Genomic DNA, 24,172 nt, shown 5'->3' with positions numbered 1-24,172 from the left:
TGATGATTTGGATACGGGAAGGGTTTGAAACGGAGAAGGCAATGGCACCCCACTCCAGTACTCTCGCCTGGAAAATCCATGGACGGAGGAGCCTGGTAGGCTGCAGTCCATGAGGTCTCTAAGAGTCGGACAAGACTGAGCGACTTCACTTTCACTTTTCACTTTCATGCATTGGAGAAGGAAATGGCAACCCACTCCAGTGTTCTTGCCTGGAGAATCCCAGGGACAGGGGAGCCTGGTAGGAGGCCGTATCTAGGGTCGCACAGAATTGGACTCGACTGAAGCGACTTAGCAACAGCAGCAGCATCAAGGTTTGAAAAGGAGGCTGTGGAAATATCACACACATTACTGTATGGGAAGCCACCCTGAGTTTGGGTAGGGCTAATAATCATTTTTAAACTGTTTTTATTTTGTGATATTTTTGATTCACAAGAAATTGCCATCAGTCTCCATTTTAAAAGCTTTATAGTGTCAGAATTTTCCTGTATATCCTGCCCATTTCATTCTCAAACAGTTTAATTCAGTAGCCTTTGAGAAATACAAAATAAAAAGTTCAAATGTACCTAGACTGATTTTGAAGCAGTGGATATTTGAAGATCAACAGTCAAATCCAGGTGTCCCAAAACTCAGAACTCCCATACACTCAGTCTGTCGGTACCCTTCTCTTGCAGTAGGAGCAGAGGTCATCTTCCCATTGAACTGGTGAAAAACTGAAAGGCAGAGCCCAGGAAGGAAGGCTAAGAACTCAAGAGAACTCTCTGAAATCCCAGCCCAGGGCTGATGCACTACCCCGCTGCTGCAAAATAAAAGAATTTTCCACTCACACCTTTTTCATTTATGAAAGATGATCTTCCACAGACTATGTGAAAAGGACTTTGTACCTTTCACCCTGAACAGACTTCTTGCCCACTTTTCGAATTTGCTCACTCTTTAAGTCCTGGGAAATGATTGTTTTCTCAGTTGACTACTGCTGCCCACAGAATGTCTCTTCCTCCCTTCAGTGACTCAGCACTTTAGAGAGGAAAAATTGTTCTGGAGAGAATGTTAAGACAGGCCACACTGCTGTTTACAGGAAAGAAAGAGATCAAGTGCTGCCTCCAGGGGAAGGTGAAACACCTTACTTAAAGACTGAATGGAAAAAAACAACAGATGATGGAAATCCTGCGAGGACAAGGTAATGGGGAAAGCAACTGCAGAAGCTCTCTCACGTGTGAGCAGGTAAATTTATTGGTACCGGGAGCAAGAGTGCTCTGCTCAAGTGATCAGACTGTTGTTGTGGGGAAGGCAGAGCCTGCACGCCTTTGTTCTCATTTGGGGCTTTGTGTTCGCTTTTCTGAAGTTGAAAGTTTGTAAGTACAGGAGCTTGTGAAACAACTGGATGCAATGTAGAATTTGAGCTTGTAAAATTACAGAGGAACAAGTCATTCCTACCTGCCTTTCTGATTTGTCCACTTGAGATCAAAGCAGTTGGCCTGTTTCCTGAGAAAACAGTTCATGTTAGGGTGTTCCCAGTGTCACAGTGGATCTTGTCAGAGCAGTACATCAACCCGGGACTTGACCTCTGTCATTTTTCTTTAAAACAAATAGCAGTGGGGAAAATCTTCCATTTTCCATGTCATCATCATGTCACCAACTCTTGAATCTCTGTAAATTGTTCTAGGAAAACAGATGAAGGAATAAAACTCTCATGCTCATTGTGCTGATTTGAAATCATAGCCTTAAGTTTCCAACACAAATTTGCTTTAATTCATTTATCTATCCATTTATTTCTACTCTCCCCTTCCTCATATGGTTTGAAGGAGCACATAAAAATGAAAAAAAAAAAAAAAAAAGGAGAAAGTCAATGCCAGAAGAAAATCAGAGATCAGTTCAACAAACAAGCATCTGGACATTTGTTGGAGGAACACCATGTATCTGGCCCAGGACTTTACAGCAGCTAAGACAGAGGGTTATTTGTGATCTGTAATTTTTAAGTTGATGATACACATTATAGTGTCCATAAGATTAAAACAAATCTATTGCTTAGAAAGATCATGATGACTTTTGACTTGGGAAAAATTCCCTTTTATAGTGTAATGATATGGTGAACAACTGTTTCAACAGTTCTTCTACATTTAATGCAATAGGGCTCTTACTTATAAGATTCTTCACTGCAAGCTCATGGTTTTGGGGCTAAACTCAGCTCAGCAAACATAATTTTGTGAGGAGCTCGGCAAGGTGGTTGTAGGATACAGATGTAAGGATCAATGATAAAATGTTAAGTCCCAGAGAAATAGACAATATGGCCATCTGGGAGTTTTATCTGAATATATAATATATATTCAGATATAATAATACACATGAATATAATATATAAACATATATAAAGTAATCAAGCTCTCTGGGACAGCAGAGTTCAAGGTTATCCTCTGTGGAGAGATGCTCGAGTATAGATAATCTATGAGGACAATGAAGGACACATCTATCAGTGTCAGCTGAGCTGGTGGTAGAATTGACATTTTCTTATGAAAATTAAGGAGTCTAATCCAGTCAAAGGTCTGGATAAGAGGCCACATACGTCTGGGTACAGGTGGACATCACTGTCTCAGACAAAACAGAAACAGACTCCTTTTTCTTCAATGCTAGAAATTAGAAGAAGTGAATTTCAGACATTTTCATGCTTCACTATACCTTAATTTTTGGAATTTAAGGTAATATATGGCCACTTCCACGGGGTTGGGAAGATCCCCTGGAGAAGGAGTGGCTACCCACTCCAGTTTCTGGTCTGGAGAATTCCATGGACTGTATAGTCCATGGGGTTGCAAAGAGTCAGACATGACTGAACTCACTTTCCTGATGATGGCCACTTCCAAAAATTTAGAAGATACAGAGAAGCATAAAGAAAAAACTAAAATCACCTTTCATCCAATTTCTAGAGATAATCAACATTGGCGTTCTATTATCTATTTTTCTTAAGTACAAAATTGAGATTTTACTGTGCAGCACTTTTTCATTTAATGTTACATTTTAGCATTTTCTCATACCATTGCATATTCATAAAACTATTATTTTGTTTTATTATTACCTGATATTTCATTGCATGGGTAAACCATAATTTATTCAGTCATCCTACTACTTGGAGCATTTAATTTTTTCCCAGACATTCTGGTCAGGGGATTACACCTTACTTGACTTTTACAGAGATACAGTTTCTGCAGTTACACTGCTTGGGTTCAAGTCTCAGTTCAACCACTGTGTGACCTTGGGATAGTAACTTAATCTCTCTGATTCTGTTTAATCATCTGTATAGTGGGGCTAATGTCAGTGCCTGTCTCCCAGAATTTCTGTGACAAATGATGTCTGTAAAAGAGCTACCACATAGGAAGAGCTCACCGAATGCTAGTTATTATTATGATCATCTTCCAGAGGAGTCTACCAAGAGTTGCGACATCAAAAATCGAAGTTCAGGTTGCAATGTAACTAATGTAACTACAAATTAAATTGGCTGATCTATTCTGAAAATTGGAGAAGGAAATGGCAACCCACTCCAGTGTTCTTGCCTGGAGAATCCCAGGGACGGGGGAGCCTGGTGGGCTGCCGTCTATGGGGTCGCACAGAGTCGGACACAACTGAAGCGACTTAGCAGCAGCATTCTGAAAATAGATCATGTAAAGGATTCAAATGTTTCAGGAATATAAACAACTGAGGGTTGAGGGCCACAGAAGTCCAATGGATCCGCAATAACTGACAAATATCCTTGGGAGACTCAACTTTACTGAGTCTATTCTATTCGTAGTCATTCTTCTTAACTACCAAGTAATAGGGTCATGATTCAGGTTAAATCATCCACGGATTTACAGAACTGCAGAATCTAAAGGGGCGTTCATTAATTGTGGAAACAGCAAGCAAAGAACTACTGAAAATGCGCTCAGAGCTGAGTTCTCGCATCTTTGAAGATGGTTAGGCACTGATAGGAGTTAGGCACTCAGCCTCTAGTGTTCTTGCTTTAATTCCCAGTCTTAAAGCTCATGGACTCTGAAACAATGACAGACCTAAAAGCCGCTCCTGCGGATCAGATTCCTGACTTCACTTGCAGCAGTTGTCCACAGGCTAGTGTCTAGGATCTCCCTGGTCTGGGCAAGAATTCAGCTCGTTACAATAGTCACGGAAGCATTTCCCCTGAAACAGTGGCCAGCATTCTCCAGAAGCAGATTGAAAAACTGAAGTACTTGCAGAAAGCACAGGAAACTGGAAGCAGGACAGCACTTGAGAGCATGTTTGTCTCAGTGGCTTTTGGTGGGTTGTCAGATGTTGTGGAAATTTCCAGTTTGAGCAGTTTTAATGTTTTCTAGCCTCTTTGGTTGAAATATAGTTTCCTTCTTTTTTAAACATCAAAGGATGAGGTCACCAGCCTTCTAAGCCATTTAGGATCAAGGCTGAGAAGTAGGTTTTCGGAAATGTTTCACCCAGAGTTTGATAGACATGGATGGCAGCAAATTGTAGTTCTTCCTGAGAAATGTTTGCTTTTGTATTTGGCTTCCAAACTGCCATCAATTCTGATGTATGCAAACATGGAGGCTGTTGGAGAATCATATTGCTTCTAAAACAAACTTCTTCTTGGTTTAGTAATAAGCCAAATACACAGATACCATCTCTTAGCCTTTGAAATGATATTTATAAATACCTCATGATTTATCTCAAATGCAAAAAAAATTAGTAGATGGGCAATTTAAATTTCCTCACCAGAAGACTCAAATGCAGAGGGATCTACTCGAATTTTAGTTTCACGTCTGTGATAGAAACACACACAGAAGGCTATATAAACAAATGGGCATGAGTAATTCCATGCCATAAATATTTTATTCTCACATTTATATTTCTCTCTCCATCACATACACTTGTGGTATATGGCTGAAATATGTTCAGATGCATGGACACGACTTAGCAACTGAATAGCAACAAATGCATCTGAACAAACCCTTCTAGCAGGTGCTTGATCTGAGTAGTGAAAATGGCTTGCTGAGTTAGTTTAGTTTTTGTTAGTTTTTTTGGTAAGGTATCAAAAAAAAACTAATTAAAAAATTAGTTTGAACAAAAAAGGATTCAGACTTTGATTACTGAAAAACTGGTCACTGCATTCTTAATATATTTAAGAAAAATAAGTTAGCTATTGCCTCTTGCTTGAAAATCAACTTTACAATGTCTTTCCCCTAGTAATTTGTATCATCCTATGATGATGTATCAGAGAAGGCAATGGCACCCCACTCCAGTACTCTTGCCTGGAAAATCCCATGGACAGATGAGCCTGGTAGGCTGCAGTCCATGGGGTTGCTAAGAGTTGGACACGACCGAGCGACTTCACTTTGACTTTTCACTTTCATGCATTGGAGGAGGAAATGGCAACCCACTCCAGTGTTCTTGCCTGGAGAATCCCATGGACAGAGGAGCCTGGTGGGCTGCCATCTATGGGGTCGCACAGAGTCGGACACGACTGAAGCGACTTAGCAGCAGAAGCAGCAGCAGCAGCATGATGATGTATCATCCTAAATAGTATTTGCTAATAATATTAAGAAAGAACTGACCTACTTCCTCTTTTTAACCAAGAGATAAAAAGTAGCTGACTTTCCAATTACTGAGTACTGCTCTCGCTATCAGCTTGTCTTGTTTCATAAATACGTAGAAAGAATTTACATTCTAAATCTAGGGGGAAAAACAGGTAGAATTAAAATTCCCTGTATTTTCTTATCAGGATGAGCAGGAAAGTATGTCTACTACTATAACCGGCTCCTTGGCATTATAACTCCAGAGGAAATATGTGGATGTTTTCAATTAAAACCTAACAAAAAATAAATTGCAGCATGAATGACAGAGAAAATCAAATGCCAGTTTTATTAGAAGGATCCCATTAGGAAGATCCATCAAAACTAGGAACTTCTGGCAACTTATGGTTCTAGGGAGACAGGAAGTAGGTCTATTGTCACTTGGAAAATATTTCACAGCCATATAAAATTAATTCGACAAGCACAGATAATGCAATTAGACATCTCCGTTCTTTGGATTGCTAGTGAAACAAGCTGTACTGATCAGTTGTTTCACACTGGGGTTCATACCTTCGTTCTGTGCACTGTGAGCTCCCCAAGGGCAAGAGGTAGATTTCTGAAGTTCCAGAGGAAAGAAATATATCCTTTTTTTTGTGAAAATTCAAGAACAGGACAGAAAGCCTGGAAGTAAACCCACATACTCACCATCAATTAATCTATGACAAAGGAGGTGAGAATATACAATGGAAAAAAACAGTCTCTGGTTCAGATGGTAAAGAATGCCTGCAATGAACGAGGCCTGGGTTTGATACCTGGGTCAGGAAGACCTTTGGAGAAGGGCATGGCTACCCACTCCAGTATTCTTGCCTGGAGAATTCCATGGACAGAGGAGCCTGGCAGGCAATACACTCCATAGGGTCAAAAAGTCGGATGTGACTGAGTGACTAACACTGAGTAAGTGGTGCTGGAAAAACTGGATAACCACATGTAACAGAATGAAATCTGAGCATTCTCTGACACCATACACAAAAATAAACTCAAAATGCATTAAAGGCCTAAATGTAAGACTTGATACTATAAAGCCATTAGAGAAAAACATGGGCAGCTACTCTTTGACATTAATTGCAGCAATGTTTTTTGAATCCACCTCCTAGAGTAACGAAAATAAAAGCAAAAATAAACAAATGGGACCTAATTAAACTTAGAAGCTTTTACAGGGCAAAGGAAATCATAAACAAAACAAAAGCATAACCCACAGAATGGGAAAAAATATTTGCAAATGAGGCAATTGACAAGGGATTAATCTCTAATATACACAAACAGCTCATGCCACTCAATATCAAAAAAGCAAACAACTCAATCAACAAATGGATACAAGAGCTAAATAAACATTTCTCCAGAGAAGACATATTGATGGCCAAAAATCACATGAAAAGATGCCTAAGACCTTAATTAATGACTGAGTTGAAAGGTGAACCCTTAAAGTGATTGGCCAAGATGTGATACACAGAGAATAGGGAAGAACTGCTCTGTGTGAGACAAGAAGAGGAGTTCTTTTTTCATTTAAACATTGGCAGAGGGAAGAGTGGAGAAGAAATAATCAGGAGGAAATAAATGAGGGGGAGGAGAAAGGAGACTGTGAGAATGTACGAGGAGGAGTTAAGAGAATCCATGGTGCTGAGGTACCAAGAAGCACAGAGACCAGGGTCTCTCATGGGGGCTTCATGTCATTTGTATGCAGTGGTGATGCCACCTCTTCCATGACCCCCAGTGGTATAGTAAAGATTGTTAGATCCACAGAATGCTTGGTGTGAATCAGCTTTCCTTGTGAGAATAGGTCCTGGGGCTGAGTGTCAAAGCCATGTTGAGGCTAGGTAGAGGGAGTCCAATGGCAAGCCACTCCAGTACTCTTGCCTAGAAAATCCCATGGACAGAGGAGCCTGGTAGGCTGCAGTCCATGGAGTTGCAAAGAGTCGGACACGACTGAGCGACTTCACTTTCACTTTTCACTTTCATGCATTGGAGAAGGAAATGGCAACCCACTCCAGTGTTCTTGCCTGGAGAATCCCAGGGATGGGGGAGCCTGGTGGGCTGCCGTCTATGGGGTCACACAGAGTCGGACACGACTGAAGCGGCTTAGCAGCAGCAGCAGAGGGAATCCCCACTAGAGGGAGCCATGAGTTGTAAGTCCCTTCTTTCCTGCCTTATCCCCTTGAATTCACAGAACCTTTGGGACAGTTTTGAAATCTACCGGACTTGACATTGAAGCTGGGTGTTGAACCATCTTTAAAGGTCAGAAAGACCCAAGATAATATCTGGATTAAAATTATTCTAATCCAAACCCTGATGGTGGGACCTCTCCCCAAGTTTCTCAGTGATGAAGAAGAATCTCCTGCAAAGACTGTTTCTCATATGTTTCTAATGGTTTTCGGTACCTAACATCTTCTAAGGAACATGTCCCTGAGGTTCTTCCCTTCTGGTCCTCTCTTCCTGTTAAACTGCCCCTCTTTGCTCTGGAGATGAAACTCACCATCTTTACTCCACAGGACATGGGAGCTCTTTGGCAGTTACCACTGTCCACTAGCATGGACACAGCCTCTCCAATAATTTTTCTTCAGCCTGCTGACCTTATAGAAGGACAGGGACAAATGGAAGGGAAGTCCGATATGAAAAATAAATTGCTGCTACAGCTCGTGTCCAGCCTTCTTTGGGTCCTCTATGGGTTGAACCACCTTCCTAAGTGAAGTGAAGTGAAGTGAAGTTGCTCAGCTGTGTCTGACTCTTTGTGATCCCATGGACTGTAGCCTATCAGGCTTCTCTGTCTATGGGATTTTCCAGGCAAAAGTACTAGAGTGGGTTGCCATTTCCTTCTCCAGGGGATCTTCCTGACCCAGGGATCGAACCCAGGTCTCCCACATTGCAGGCAGATGCTTTACCCTCTGAGGCACCAGAGAAGACACCTTCCTAACTTGTCATCAAATTGTCTCCATATGATAGAGCAGAGGGCAGGGCTCCTAGTCTGGCAATTCTCAAGCCCAGAGAAAGGAGGAAAATCTTTTCCTTATCTCAGTCGAATTAATTCTTGCTCACTATGTCCCCATTTTCTGTCCCTGGATGAATCAATCTCTTCCTAGTATGATTGACAGCAGAGAATATTCATTGCTTACAGGAAACCCAACTCATAGGTACAAGAGTGCAATCTGACTCCATATTTCCAAGAAGACAATCACAAAGGTGATTTTTCTATCATATAGTTTAGATAGACTTACCCTTGGTTAACTGGATGTATCATTATTTTATAAAAGAAATATATAAAACAACTATAATGCAATTTCCACTTCTATTTCTTCATTTCACTTCACAATGCATTTTGTACATCATTCCAAGTAGCAACACTCTATGCAGTCAAAAATCCACATGTAACTTATATTTGGCCCTCATGAGTCTCAGTGAACTCCGGGAGTTGGTGATGGACAGGGAGGCCTGGCGTGCTGCGATTCATGGGGTCGCAAAGAGTCGGACACGACTGAGCCACTGATCTGATCTGATATTCAAGTTTCCTCCATATTGCCATTTCACATCCACAGATTTAACCAACCGCAGATCATGCAGTACTGCAGTATTTACTACTGAAAAAAAATTCATGTATAAATGGACCCTGCTACTGCTGCTAAGTCACTTCAGTCGTGTCCGACTCTGTGTGACCCCATAGACGGCAGCTACCAGGCTCCCCCGTCCCTGGGATTCTCCAGGCAAGAACACTGGAGTGGGTTGCCATTTCCTTCTCCAATGAAGGAAAGTGAAAAGTGAAAGTGAAGTCGCTCAGTCGTGTCCGACTCTTCGCGACCCCATGGACTGCAGCCTACCAGGCTCCTCTGTCCATGGGATTTTCCAGGCAAGAGTACTGGAGTGGGGTGCCATTGCCTTCTCTGATAAATGGACCCAGGCAATTCAAATCTGTGTTGTTCAGGGTCAAACTGTAATATATTTTATTTATCCATTCACAGATGGACACTTGGATTGTTTTTACCTTTGGCAGTTGAGAATAATGCTTGAACATGTGTGTACAAGCATCTGAGTCCCTGCTTTCATGTTTTTTTTGGGTATATGCCCAGAAGTGGAATTGCTAGATCATGTGAAATTACCATGTTATATTAAGTTACTATGTTTATTTATTTATCTTTAGGAGGGCATGCTATACTTTCTTCCACAGTGGTATTTGGGTCATTTTTTAATAATATAAAGACAGCTTTATACATATATCTCTGAATATTCATGTGAAGTATTTCTGTAGAATAAAGTCCTAAAATTGTAGAAGTGAAATAACTGAGTCAGAAACATTGTAATAAATATTGCCAACTTTACCCCCCAAAATATTATATTAATTTACATTCCTACCTACAGTGTCGAAATTCACTACGTTAAACATTCTGTATTACCAACTCTTTTCATCTTTTCCCAGTTGATCAGACGAGATTGTTAAGCTTATTTAGATTTCTGTTTCTGTATTCATTAGTGAGGTGGTGCAAGATTTTTCATTGATTTCTGTTCATTTATATTTGTTCATCTGTGGTTTTCTGATTTACATACTTTGCCAATTTTTCTATTGGGTTTTCTTTCTCTTAGTAACATAAGAGAGCTCTTTGTAAATTAGAAAATTAGCACTTTGTCTTCACAAACATTAATGTTTCTCCAGTTTTGGACTTCTGACTATAATTATGAAATATTTTAATGAATAAGTCCAACATTTAAATATATGCAGTAGTATATTTACAGATATTTTTCTTTATGGTCTCTGGGTTTCACATGCTTATAAATGCCTTCCTAACTCCAAGACTTACTAACATACTAATTCTTATTTATTTCTAGTATTTTGTCTTTCAAAATTTAACTCATAGATCTAACGGGAATATATTTTGATGTGAAGAGAAAAGAAGGAAGATTTTGTAGTTTTTCTCCAAATAGTTGTTTTAATCCTTCTTTGTTCACCGATTCAAAATGTCAGTATTAGCATTTACTAAAATATCACTGTTTGTTTTCCTATTCCACTGATACACGTCTCTTTTAGCAGGCTCATAACATGCTTTTTTTTATTACAGCTTCATATCGTATTCAAACACATTAAATCTAGTCCTTCCCTCTAGTATCTTTATTTTAATTTTGCTCTTCTTGGCTATTTTCATTTGCATATTCTTTCAGATAAACTTTAGAAACATACATAAATACTTTGGTCAAAATATACTTTGATCAAAGTATATTAACATTCTACTGGATTGTCAATTAATTTATGGATTAATCTAGGAAAATTGATATCTAAAAATACTGAGTCTTTTTTATCCAGAAACAAGACATTTTTATCTATTTATTAAAGTCATTTTAATTTATGGTTATCTCTTGATTACTCTCAGTTGCAGACAACTCTTAATTTCAAGTTTTTGTTGAGAACCACCTATTCGGCTTGTCTCCTTTATTTTTCTTAACTGTCTTTATTCTCATCATCTATATACAGACTGTAACTGATTAGGAATTTGAAAGCAAGAAGTTTAGAAGAAAATACCTAATTAAATTTTTACCTGAGAAGAATGTAGACAGAGACATAGCAACAATCTTGGCAGATGTTCTTTCAAAATGTGTATTTATCCTCAATTTAAAAAATGTTCCCTTGTCCGTCTTGGGGTGGAGAAGGCAGAGTGAAAAAGGAAGGAGTGACAAATTCCTAGTTCCTGTAGAATCAGAAGTTCCATGGGTGGCTTCCTTATTTTATTTCAAATGTTGTGAATTCTTAGAAAATGAGATGTACTCATGACTAAGTATGAGTAAAGAAGGACTCTAAACCAAAATATAATGACATTTTGGGATATGTAGAAGTCTATATATACTTCCTCCAGTGGTGTGAATAACTGCTTACTGACTATTCCAAATGGAAGAGAAGAATAAGACATATTTTTAAAATTGGAATAAAACTGCAGTATATGAAATGTGAGGAAAATGGATCAATCTATAAACCTATTTGTGATGTATTTATAAACACTAAATGTAATGCAAATGATTTACATTTTTTGTATCTTGACAGGGGAGCCTGGTGGGCTGCTGTCTATGGGGTCTCACAGAGTCAGATATGACTGAAGTGACTTAGCAGCAGCAGCATAGATTGATAAATTTCTTTTATACTGTACAATTTACAGTATAAAGTCAAAGAATCATATACATATATTTTAAAGTAAATGTATAGCAAGTTTATAGGAAAAGGCCAAAGAATGCAATAAAAATATTTTTAAGAATGTCACAATCACCACTAGAGGGTATAATAAGCAACCTTTCTTCCATATAGTGGAGCAGAAGCATATTACCAAGAAATAAAAGGCAATTTAGAATCTCAGTACTGGAAGCAACCTCCATAGGTCATTTGAAAGAGAAATGGCTTTTAGAAATGTTCATCAGATTTGACTTCTAACCAAGGGCAAAAGGTATCAAGTGATTTTCAAGGGCAGTGTTTATCTTAGGTAAAAGTGAAGTCAGTATATCAAGGCATACAGAACTATTTCTAAGGTAATTAAACAGGAAAAAAAAGCCCTTTTATATTTACATGTAACTGAGCATCCATCTCACTTGGCAAGCCTGTTGATTAAAGCTTCTTCTAGAATGATATTACCTTGAAAAAATACTCTATGAGGACTTAGAAAACAAAACAATTACACAGACTTTCAGAACCTCAGCAAGCTCCACGTTGTCAATAAAAAGAAAGGAGAGGCAGCATTTTCAAACTAGCTAGTGATGACTGGCATGAGCCAGATGCAGAGCATGAATTCCTTACTTCAAATAGTTCACTAGGCTAGTGGAGCCTATGTTGTGAAAGATAAACACATTTCTGCTTAGAATTCCAAGTGCAGTTTTTTAAGCTGGACCATCTCATCCAGTAAACCACCTAATCTGCTGTAATGGGTCTTTGAAAAAACAATCCCTTCTTTAATATAGGATTTCCCTATCTCCCATTGTAAACATGTCCCCAACCTTAAATTTTTTACAAATTTATTTTTCATTGGAGGATAATTATTTTACAATATTGTGTTGGCTTCTTCCATACAACAATGAGAATCAGCCATAATACATATATTTCCTCCCTCTTGAACCTCTCCTCACCTCTCACCGCAACCCACCCCATCAGGCTGTTGCAAACTTCCCACTAGCTATCTATTTTGTTGTTGTTGTGTAGTTGCTAATTCATGTGCAACTCTTTGCAACCCTGTGAACTGCAGCATGCCAGGCTTCTTTGCCCTTCAATATCTCCTGGGGTTTGCTCAAATTCATGTCCATTGAATCAGTGATGACATCCAACCATCTTATCCTCTGTTGTCCCCTTCTCCTCATGCCCTCAATCTTTCCCAGCAACAGGGTCTTTTCTAATGAGTCAGCTTTTCCCATCAGGTGGCCAAAGTTTTGGAGCTTCAGCATCAGTCATTCCAATAAGTATTCAGGACTGATTTCCTTTAGGATTGACTGTCTTGATTTCCTTGCAGTCCAAGGGACTCTCAACTCTTTTCCAGCACCACAGTTCAAAATCATCAATTCCTCAGTGCTTAGCCTTCTTTATGGTCCAACTCTCACATCTGTACATGACTACTGGAAAAATCATAGCTTTGACTACATGGACCTTTGTCAGTAAAGTGATGTCTTTGCTTTTCAATGCACTGTGTAGGTTTGTCATAGTTTTCTTTCCAAGGAGCAACCATCTTTTAATTTCATGGCTGCACTCACTGCAGGGGTGATTTTGGGAACCAAAATCTGTCTCTGTTTCTACTTTTTCCCCTTCTGCTTTTCCATGACATGATGGGACCAGATGCCATGATCTTAGGTTTTCAAATGTTGAGTTTTAAACCAGCATTTTCACTCTCCTCTTTCACCCTCATCAAGAGGCTCTTCAGTTCCTCTTTGCTTTCTGCCAGTGGACTGGTATCATCTGCATATCTGAGGTTGTTGGTATTTTTCCTGGCAATCTTGATTCCAGCTTGTAATTCATCCAGTCTGGCCTTTCATATGATGTACTCTGCATATAAGTTAAATCAACAGGGTGACGAGATACAGCCTTGTCTTACTCCTCTCCCAATTTTGAGCCAGTCCTCTGTTCTATGTCTGGTTCTGTTGCTTTTTGACCCGCATACAGGTTTCTCAGTTCAGTTCAGTTCAGTCACTCATTCGTGTCCTACTCTTTGTGACCCCATGGACTGCAGCATGCCGGACTTCCCTGTCCGCCACCAACTCCCGGAGCTTACTCAAACTCATGTCCATCGAGTCGGTGATGCCATCCAGCCATCTCATCCTCTATTGTCCCTTCTCCTACTGCCTTCAATCTTTCCCAGCATCAGGGTCTTTTCCAGTGAGTCAGTTCTTCACATCAGGTGGCCAAAGTATTGGAGTTTCAGCTTCAGCACCAGTCCTTCCAATGAATATTCAGAACTAATTTCCTTTAGGATGGACTGGTTGGATCTCCTTGCAGTCCAAGGGACAGTCAAGAGTCTTCTCCATCACCACAGTTCAAAAGCATCAATTCTTTGGCGCTCAGCTTTAGGAGACATGTAAGGTGGTGTGGTATTCCCATCACTTTAACAATGTTCCGCAGTTTGTTATGATCTGCACAGTCAAAAGCTGTTGCCTACTTTACATATGATAACGTATAAGCTTCAATGCTACTCTCCCAACTTTCAAATTTTGAATGCTATTCTGTGTTCCAGAATAATTGCCCTTCTTAAAAGAAATACACCAATAGGAGAAAGTAAGGCAAGTAAAGCTCATTATAAGGAAGAAAATGTAAGCCTTCTTTTAAACTATTTTTCTTTTTTTTTTTATAACATTGCTTAGCAGGTAGCACATCACAATGTAAAATGAACCTTAACAATAATCTTTTGACCTAAGCATGTAGATATTTTTATTCATGGCTTCTGATACAATGAAATGGAGACTTCGGATGATGAAAGCTTTACCCAAAGACTCTCAATAGAGGATAGAACTAGGAGAATAGAATCAGGACTGCTTCTTAATCCGGTCCTATGCCACTATACTCTGGCCCCCATGCATCTATAAGTATTCAGTGTCAGAAATCCCCTTAATGGCACATTTCAGTCTGAAGGATATTCAGACTTAATATGAGAAGGATATTCTATTTGGCTGAGAATGTTCCTGTGGTTTGTGTTCAGAGAGTTTGGTAACTAACCATTTTGATTTCTTGGTCATTTTAGTTTCCCAGATCCATTTCATCATTTGAGTATGACACACCAGGCATACCACTGAAGGATTATTATATTTCTTTAGAAGTTGAAGTCCCTTGACCTTCATTATAACATTAGTTAGTTAGTTAGTTCAGTCGCTCAGTCATGTCCAACTCTTTACGATCCCATGAATCGCAGTACGCCAGGCCTCCCTGTCCATCACCAACTCCCGGAGTTCACTCAGACTCATGTCCATTGAGTCAGTGATGCCATCCAGCCATCTCATCCTCTGTCGTCCCCTTCTCCTCCTGCCTCCAATCCCTCCCAGCATCAGAGTCTTTTCCAATGAGTCAACTCTTCGCATGAGGTGGCCAAAGTACTGGAGTTTCAGCTTTAGCATCATTCCTTCCAAAGAAATCCCAGGGCTGATCGCCTTCAGAATGGACTGGTTGGATCTTCTTGTAGTCCAAGGGACTCTCAAGAGTCTTCTCCAACACCACAGTTCAAAAGCATCAATTCTTTGGTGCTCAGCCTTCTTCACAGTCCAACTCTCACATCCATACATGACCACAGGAAAAAGCATAGCCTTGACTAGATGGACCTTTGTTGGCAAAGTGATGTCTCTGCTTTTGAATATGCTATCTAGGTTGGTCATAACTTTCCTTCCAAGGAGTAAGCGTCTTTTAATTTCATGGCTGCAATCACCATCTGTAGTGATTTTAGAGCCCCCAAAAATAAAGTCTGACACTGTTTCCACTGTTTCCCTGTCTATTTCCCATGAAGTGATGGGACCGGATGCCATGATCTTTGTTTTCTGAATGTTGAGCTTTAAGCCAACTTTTTCACTCTCCACTTTCACTTTCATCAAGAGGCTTTTGAGTTCCTCTTCACTTTCTGCCATAAGGGTGGTGTCATCTGCATATCTGAGGTTATTGATATTTCTCCCAGCAATCTTGATTCCAGCTTGTGTTTCTTCCAGTCCAGCGTTTCTCATGATGTACTCTGCATCTAAGTTAAATAAGCAGGGTGACAATATACAGCCTTGATGTACTCCTTTTCCTATTTGGAACCAGTCTGTTGTTCCCTGTCCAGTTCTAACTGTTGTTTCCTGATCTGCATACAGATTTCTCAAGAGGCAGGTCAGGTGGTCTGGTATTCCCATCTCTTTCAGAATTTTCCACAGTTTATTGTGATCCACACAGCCAAAGGCTTTGGCATAGGCAATAAAGCAGAAATAGATGTTTTTCTGGAACTCTCTTGCTTTTTCCATGATCCAGCGGATGTTAGCAATTTGATCTCTGGTTCCTTTGCCTTTTCTAAAACCAGCTTGAACATGAGGAAGTTCATGTATACGGTTCACGTATTGCTGAAGACTGGCTTGGAGAATTTTGAGCATTACTTTACTAGTGTGTGAGATGAGTGCAATTGTGTGGTAGTTTGAGCATTCTTTGGCATTGCCTTTCTTTGGGATTGGAATGAAAACTGACCTTTTCCAGTCCTGTGGCCACTGCTGAGTTTTCCAAATTTGCTGACATATTGAGTGCAGCACTTTCACAGCATCATCTTTCAGGATTTGAAATAGCTCAACTGGAATTCCATCACCTCCACTAGCTTTGTTTGTAGTGATGCTTTCTAAGGTCCACTTGACTTCACATTCCAGGATGTCTGGCTCTAGGTCAGTGATCACACCATCGTGATTATCTGGGACATGAAGATCTTTTTTGTACAGTTCTTCTGTGTATTCTTGCCACCTCTTCTTGACATCTTCTGCTTCTGTTAGGTCCACACCATTTCTGTCCTTTATCGAGCCCATCTTTGCATGAAATGTTCCCTCGGTATCTCTAATTTTCTTGAAGAGATCTCTAGTCTTTCCCATTCTGTTGTTTTCCTCTATTTCTTTGCATTGAATGCTGAGGAAGGCTTTCTTATCTCTTCTTGCTATTCTTTGGAACTCTGCATTCAGATGCTTGTATCTTTCCTTTTCTCCTTTGCTTTTCGCTTCTCTTCTTTTCACAGCTATTTGTAAGGCTGTCCCCAGACAGCCATTTTGCTTTTTTGCATTTCTTTTCCATGGGGATGGTCTTGATCTCTGTCTCCTGTACAATGTCACGAAGCTCCCTGTCTTATCATTTACCTGGAAACCCTTCTCAAAATGTTCAAAGTTGTTGAGTGTATGCTTAAGTGTTTTTAATATCTGCTAAAACTTTAGAACAGTTTATAATGTTTGCTTATATTATTACTCAAAAATTTTGATGCACATGTATTAGATGCAGAGAAATATTGTATTTTTATATTTTAATATCTTCAATAGCAATGACACTAATGAAATTTTGAAAAAAATGCAACAATGCTTTCTATACATGAACCATTTCAACATAATATGGAGACAGACTTCTTTCCTGACATATTTAGTTTACATCCAGATCTGAATTTAATATGGCCACTGGATCACTTTTGAATGGATTTTCAAGATGTTTATAATTTCACAGGAACTTGATATGAACTTGATGAAAGTTTGAAATTTCAATCATCTCTCTAAGATTTTTGTCATATCTACATGCCATCTGTACTATTATTTACTATATACATGTATATATATATATATTCACTAAGATCTGATTCTAATTATTTTTCTAATATATTAAAGTAACTGTGTAACTTTATAAAATATTTATTCATAATATATTTAAAATAATCTTGGATAGCATATATTTAATCAACGTACTGTATTTTGTGAGTCACTCATCTCGTTGAAAAAGTTTTGAACTAAGAAATAGAGACGTAGATTACAATGTAAACATTAACATTTTCTAACTTGGATCATTGAACAAGCCAATAGACCTCCCTGAGTCTGAACCTTACAAAGTCGTGAGGACTAAAGAACTAATGATGTAAAGATCTTTGCACATGCAATTGTACTTAATTGTTAGTTTCCATTCCTTAAAGGGAGTTCAACTGATTAAAGACAATATTTGCTCAAGTTAAAACAGTGTGATTTGAGTTCAAATACCTTCTTCTCTGTGTAATTCTTATCCACAAGAAAAGCAACAAAATGTGGATAAAAGGCCCAGGAGATAGGTCAGAGAGGCCAGGCTATTCATGAAGCAGAGTAAAGTGGCAGATTCCCATTGTAAATAGTTTGTAACACAATTATTCATCATATTCTGTAAGGGACCCTATTTTTCTTTTCCAGGTTGTAAGAACAGAGACCCAATAAATAGCTCACATCAAAGGAACAAAAGGGGAATGGGGCTACTCAGAGGTCTCATGGAATACAAGAACACCTACTGGCATTCAGCCGGGTCTCATGTCAACTAGCGCTAGAAAATCAACCTAAGTCTTTCAGAGACTTTGTGGTCTCTTCTCTGTCTCTATCTCATGTCTGCTCTCTTGGGGCTTTTTCTCATTGCAGTTTCTTCTGCTCACTCATTTTTCTCGTGACCCCAAATTGGCACTAAGTACAATCTGTTCGAGCTTATGTATATCCATGAAGCCAGAGATTTTTGGCTAACCAACGGATCAACACTTCCGGGAATCCACTTCAGTAACAATGAGTTTGGGAGGGAAGAGAAATCTACTTCATTTATTCAGTCATGAATATATAAATTCCTTTCACTATGCACCCCTGCTGCCCAAAGAATTAATAACATCTTGCCAGGAGTCATGGGGCATGATAAAAAGACCTATAGGGGAGCATGGCTTTTAAGATTGGTGTTTTTATATGATACCTCACATGTCTGGAAAAATATCCTGTCAGTATATCATACTTTACTCTTTTTAATGATGTTACCCCAGGTTGTTTTGGATCTCAAGTTAAATCAAGAATCCTTTCCTGGGTCAGGACACATTCCTACTTTAAAAGGAAAAAAAAAGTTTTCCAGAGGAACCATATTTGTGAATCAGATTTCTCTGTCTAGAGAAACACACCCCCACCAAACTCTTCTAAAGGGAACTGAAGAAATAGTATTAAAACCCACCATGATGGCTCCTGGCTTTGCCAAATGTTATAATGAAATATTTTATTTCTTAAGCAAAGAATCAGTAGTTGTTTCCCTCTGCCAAATGTTGATGTTCCATCGTGTAAACATAGCTAATAACACTCAGTATTGTTACCAAACCGAGGTCTGGCTGCTTGTTGCTTGAAAATCAATATCCTAGAGGCAAGTGCTAGTGAAAACAGAAACCACTGCTCTTAATCATAAAGCCAGCAGTTTGGAAAGAAGGTGTTCCAAAGAAGGAGGACTCCATGTTCCTCAAAATGAACTCCAGATAATCTGCTCAGTCATGAACGTTTTTAAAGAGAAAAGAGAAGTAATCTCAGTGAATCATTGCAATAAGGGGTCAAAGTCATCACCATCCTTTACTGTGTGCAAGCTTGTCAGTCTTTTATGATGTTTCTTTAGCTGCCATCTTGTCCACACAATTTGTGAGGTAACTGAAGGGGAAGCTAGGGAAGAGGTCTGATTATCTGTTAATTACTTATTCTTCATTTCTACTTCTTTGATCAATGAAAAGTCAGGCAAGGTATTGTATGATTGAAAGATTTGGAAGATGTGCGTGGGTTAGAGATGAGTGAAACATGGCGGTGCCTGTAACTAAGCTGAAGGTTAGTTACAATTCAGCTTTGCTAAAGTCACAAAACAAATGGTTCTCCTGCAGAGAACTCTTTCCCATAAAGAGCTCTTTCCTGCTAAATGTTGCTTTCAAGGGGCTTCCCAGGTGGCGCTAGTGGTGAAGAATCTGCAAGAGGCATAAGAGACATAGGAGACTCAGGTTTGATCCCTGGGTTGGGAAGATCCCCTGGAGTAGGAAATGGGAACCCACTCCTCCAGTATTCTTGCCTGGAAAATCCCATGGACAGAGGAGTCTGTTACAGTCCATGGGGTTGCAAACACAACTGAGCACGCACACGCACACTCCTTACAAATCCCCACTTGTCAGCACCATCCCATTACTATGGGGCTATGGACAAAGATTCATCTTCCATAATTTCTTCACGCTGACATATAGCGCCTTACTTTTAGACTGGAAGATGCTGTGATATGGGTCTGTAGCATCTCTTTGCTGGCAGTTTTAGTTGCCCGTTTACATATATAGGCAGAGCAACTTAGAGTTATTTTGATGCTCAAAAAAGACAGAAATTATTATGGGCAATAGTGTTAATCTCATTCTGTAAAACCCAGTTCTTGGAACTGTTCTAGCTGTAGATTCAGTACAGCTCAAGATGAGCAGCTGATGTCATGGCTGCAGTCTGGTCATCATGCAGTTATTTTTCTCCCTCTGGTGGCACTTATAATATCTGTAAAACAGCTCAGGAATGTGCATCAGGCAGAGACTGTGACTCTATTGTCCTAATTATTAATTGCTTGAGTCTACTCTTTTGGGACTCAGGAGGCCTGGGAGACTTCAGCTTTTCTACAAACAAGAGGCAGGGGACACAAAAGGCCTTCATATGAGGGTGGGGTGGGAGGGTGGGAGCGCTGTGCTGCGGGGTTCTAATACCATTAGTTAAAGAAGCAAATATTCATTTTTTCAGTATTATTTTATATATATTGAGTGAATTCAATGCAAAATAAGTAACTTTCTTATGCAACTTTTTTCTGGACTTTTGACATTAAGATATGGGTCTTAAACTTTAACATGCCTAAGAATCAACTTAAATATACCTATCCACTAGGTCTGAGACAGCACAAAAGAAACTTTTAATAAAGTCTTGCACCCAGATTTTATGAGTGCAAGTGGTCTGAGAACCAGACTTTGAGAAACATTTTTGAGGAATCTAGATGAACTCTTTGGAGCATGATCGGGTTTCTGCTTTCTGCAGAGATCATCACATCATGTACTTTGTATTTGGGACACTCAAGTACTAGTTTTATTTGCATAAGTCCCACTTACCTACTTTGAAATCATTATATAACAACTGATTTTTCAAAAACAGGGTTTCTTGGTGCCTAGGGAGAGATCCTGGATCCTACTAGTTAAGCATAACCAGGCCAACCTGGTTGCAGTGGGTTTCTGGTGTTGGTTCTGTGTTAGTCCACAACCCTTTATCATATACCACTTCAGGGATATTCCATGCTTTCAGAATATGCTGTGAAGAAAGAAGCTTTGTTCCACTTTGAAACAGGTGTTTTGCCAAGGGAAATGTGTCTTTTGAAATCAAGTACATTTTCTTGGGTGTTAGAATACATCACTGCAGCAAATGATTATAAAAATGTGATGATAGTCTTTGGGCCTATTTAAAAATGTCATACCATATGATTTTCGAATCATAAAAATGTACTAGTGATACCACTTCAAATTGAATATTGTATGACTAAAGTCCTTAAGATATTCTGAAGTCCACAGGGGGTTTTTTGTATCTCTAAAGGGAAAATGTGAGGAAATTGAAGGCATGTGATAGCATAAGAGGCTTTAGGTTGTTTATCATAAAGATCCCCTGGGTTCTAAGTGGAATTTTAAAAATGATTGTTCCAACCTGAAAAAGAATTTAACAACAACAAAGGCAAACTTATTTTCCAGAGTTAAACCTGTGCTTTTACATCTAATGCTTCCTACATGCTGGTTGCAATGCTCCTTTATTCTGTACCCTTACATTTAATGCTGGTTTGGGGTCCTTAAAAAGATTTAAAGCGTTTTAATGCAATGCTTTAAATCTCTTCTTAGCCATATCCTATATTGTTTTCATGCTTTTTATTTCTCTAGACCATGAAGAAAGTTCGATTCTGAACTTCTTTTCCTTGATTTTCTCCTTGGAGATATATATTATCAGCCATACTTTTTCCAAACAAAATTTCAGAAGCCTGTAATGACTTTAGATATGATTTAAGTCCTAATTGTTCCATATACTATTAAAAGAAATCACAATTTATTTTCCAAAACTAATTAGATTTGTACACCAACTATGCTTTTTCATGGTGTCCCTGCTATGAAGTCTGTTACTCTCCAGCATCCAGTCTAAAATATTTCTACTTAGCCATACAGTTTCATCCCGGAGCTCTTTTCTTTTAAATTCTCTCCTGTGACTGAATTTTAAATTCTTTGCTGACTTCAGTGTTCCTTGTCCTGTTTTCCAGTATCTAGTCCTACAATTATCCTATGGTAATGTGATTGTTGACCAGTCTATCTCCAAGTTAGATAGTAGCTCGGAGAAGGCAGTGAACTTACTTTGAAATCCCCAGTGCCTAGGACATTGCCTATTGCATATAAAATGCCAAATAAATACATGAAAAAAATATATCTTAATGAATCAGACTCAAACCCACCCGTTTCAATCGACATAAACATTTAAACTTTTGTTTTGTACAAGAAACATTTCTCTTCAAAGGTAAGAAGTTATATTTGCTTGAGAAATGTATTGCCAACCACTTTTTCAATGTAATCGCCTGTGGTATCTTAGAACACAATTCTTGAGCTCTGGGACTATTGACAATTTGGGCTTGAAAATTCTGTGTTACGGGGGACTGGTCCTGTGCATCTTAAGATGTTTAGTAGCATCCCTAGTCTCTACCCACTAGAAGCCAATAGCACCCCTAAGCCCAGTTGTGACAATAAACATATCTCTAGACATGGCCAAGTGTCCTCTGGAGGGCAAATAGCCCTTAGTTGAGATGTACCACCCTAGAATGATGAGTTTACCAACTTCAGAGACTTCAAATATTATTGGAAATGTAACCCTATAATCTTATTAACTTCGCAAAATATTCATTTTTAAGTTTTAATTGCCCCTTTAAACTTCCAACTCACAATGTAAACAATGGTTCCTTAGCTTATATGACTGGTGTATGGGCTGGTATGGAGAAGAAAATGGCAACCCACTCCAGTATTCTTGTCTGGACAATCCCATGGACAGAAGAGCCTGGCAAGCCCCAGTCCATGGGGTTGCAAAGAGTCAGACACAACTGAGCAACTAACACTTCATGGGCTGGTATGGCTGGAAGCGGGTGGATGGCTGGGCATCTGTCTCTACATGAGGCCAGTGTGTGCCTCCTTACAGCATGAGAATCTTGGAGTAGCCAGACGTTTTACATTTTCCCCAGAGCAGGTATTTCAAGAGACCTGAACAGAAGCTGTAACACTTATTATGACCTAGTCTTAGAAGTACTGGAATGTCATTTTTGCGGCACTTTTCTTTTTTATATTTGTTTTTTAAAACTTCTTATTTTGTATTGGGGTATAGCCAATTCACAATGTTGTAAAATTTCAAGTGAGTAGCAAAGGAACTCAGCCATACATGCACAATTATTTATTTATTTGGCTGTGTCAGGTCTTAGGTGAAGCATTTGGGATATAGTTCCCTGACCTGGGATTAAACTTTGTCCCCCTGCTTTGGGAGTCCAGAGTCTTAGCCATTGGAAACCAGGGAGGTCCCTGTTGCATTTTTCTATAAAAGAATTCAGTAAGTTCAGCTCAGACTCAAGGGGGAGGGTAGAAAAAGAGGAATAGACACCACTTCCCTTGCGAGCAGTGAAATAGGAGCAGTGAAATACGTATACAGGGAGGGAAGAAATTGATGGCAGCCCTCTTAGAAACAAGTTTACAAAATCTGCCTAGGTTAAAGCAAAATGCTCTCTTCTTTTCCATCCTTCCAGGATAGGTTTTTCTACTCTTCACAGGTTTGTGGCAATTCGATTTTGTGAAAAGACAAATGCTCCATTTGGATTCCTAGGATATTCCTTCACTCTGGACAATGGCTCTTTCTTTTCCCTCTGCCTTTTGATGACAAGTAAAATTTGGGGTCCTACTGTAGAGACATCTAATTTAGGGGAGGCATGCTAAATTCATTTATAAAGTTTTGGTTTAGTTCTTCTGAAGTATCTTTCAGGAAATAGTGTTTGTCATCCTGGGGAACATGGTAAACCGATATAAATTTTCCTCTGGAAGAATTCAATCATGACTTTTGGCTTGTCATAAACATTGACCATAATCAGGCATGGGTCTTGGGAGTGGTTTGATAGGCAGAAGGCATGGAAGGAGTCAGGTTTGGGTATAAATTCTAACTGTACCACTGTGGGGCCTAGTGTGAATTCCTTCGCTTCTTTGACCCTGACTTTAATTCTCTGGAAAGTGAATGAAATGTGCCTATCTTGAAGGTTTGTTTTTCAGTCAAGTACTGATTATTGGTCCACAGTCCACTATGGGTTCCACGTTGTTATACATCTTTGTACATCTGGGATAGTAAGACAATGTTTATCTCCTGGGTGAAGGTCAGACAGGTCCAGTGTCCATTATAAAGGATTCTGGTTTCCTAAGCTTGGAAGCACAGTCAATTACATTGCTGGAATGAGGTGGCCATTCCTGTCACACTGTGGGCATTCAGGCTTGAGGTGTTTATGCAAATACCGAAATTTTGGTTAATGCTATTGCTGTGATTAATAAGTCCTTTTCTTCTAATCTAGGGGTCTGTGAGGCAGGGAGGGTGTCAGGCTTGATGCTTCTCGCTCCCTCTTC

General features: G+C 39.3%; 1 long non-coding RNA gene across 4 annotated transcripts in view; it reads right to left on the bottom strand.

The window, feature by feature from the left end:
- Window positions 1-448: 448 nt before the first annotated feature.
- LOC129646204 (uncharacterized) overlaps window positions 449-24,172 on the bottom strand; it is an 86,475-nt gene continuing 62,751 nt past the window's right edge. Inside the window, exons 4-5 of one of the 4 annotated variants that reach the window (XR_008711761.1) lie at window positions 827-1,656; window positions 449-710 (exon numbers count right to left, since the gene is read on the bottom strand). This is a non-coding gene — a long non-coding RNA (uncharacterized LOC129646204). Of the gene's footprint in view, window positions 1,657-20,114; window positions 20,138-24,172 lie in introns of those variants that run through there. The other 3 variants (XR_008711759.1, XR_008711758.1, XR_008711765.1) reach the window with 3 other exon arrangements.

Source organism: Bubalus kerabau, chromosome 3 (assembly GCF_029407905.1).
Source record: "Bubalus kerabau isolate K-KA32 ecotype Philippines breed swamp buffalo chromosome 3, PCC_UOA_SB_1v2, whole genome shotgun sequence".
Taxonomy (NCBI): Eukaryota; Metazoa; Chordata; class Mammalia; order Artiodactyla; family Bovidae; genus Bubalus; species Bubalus kerabau.
This window is presented reverse-complemented; position numbering and strand designations above follow the sequence as displayed.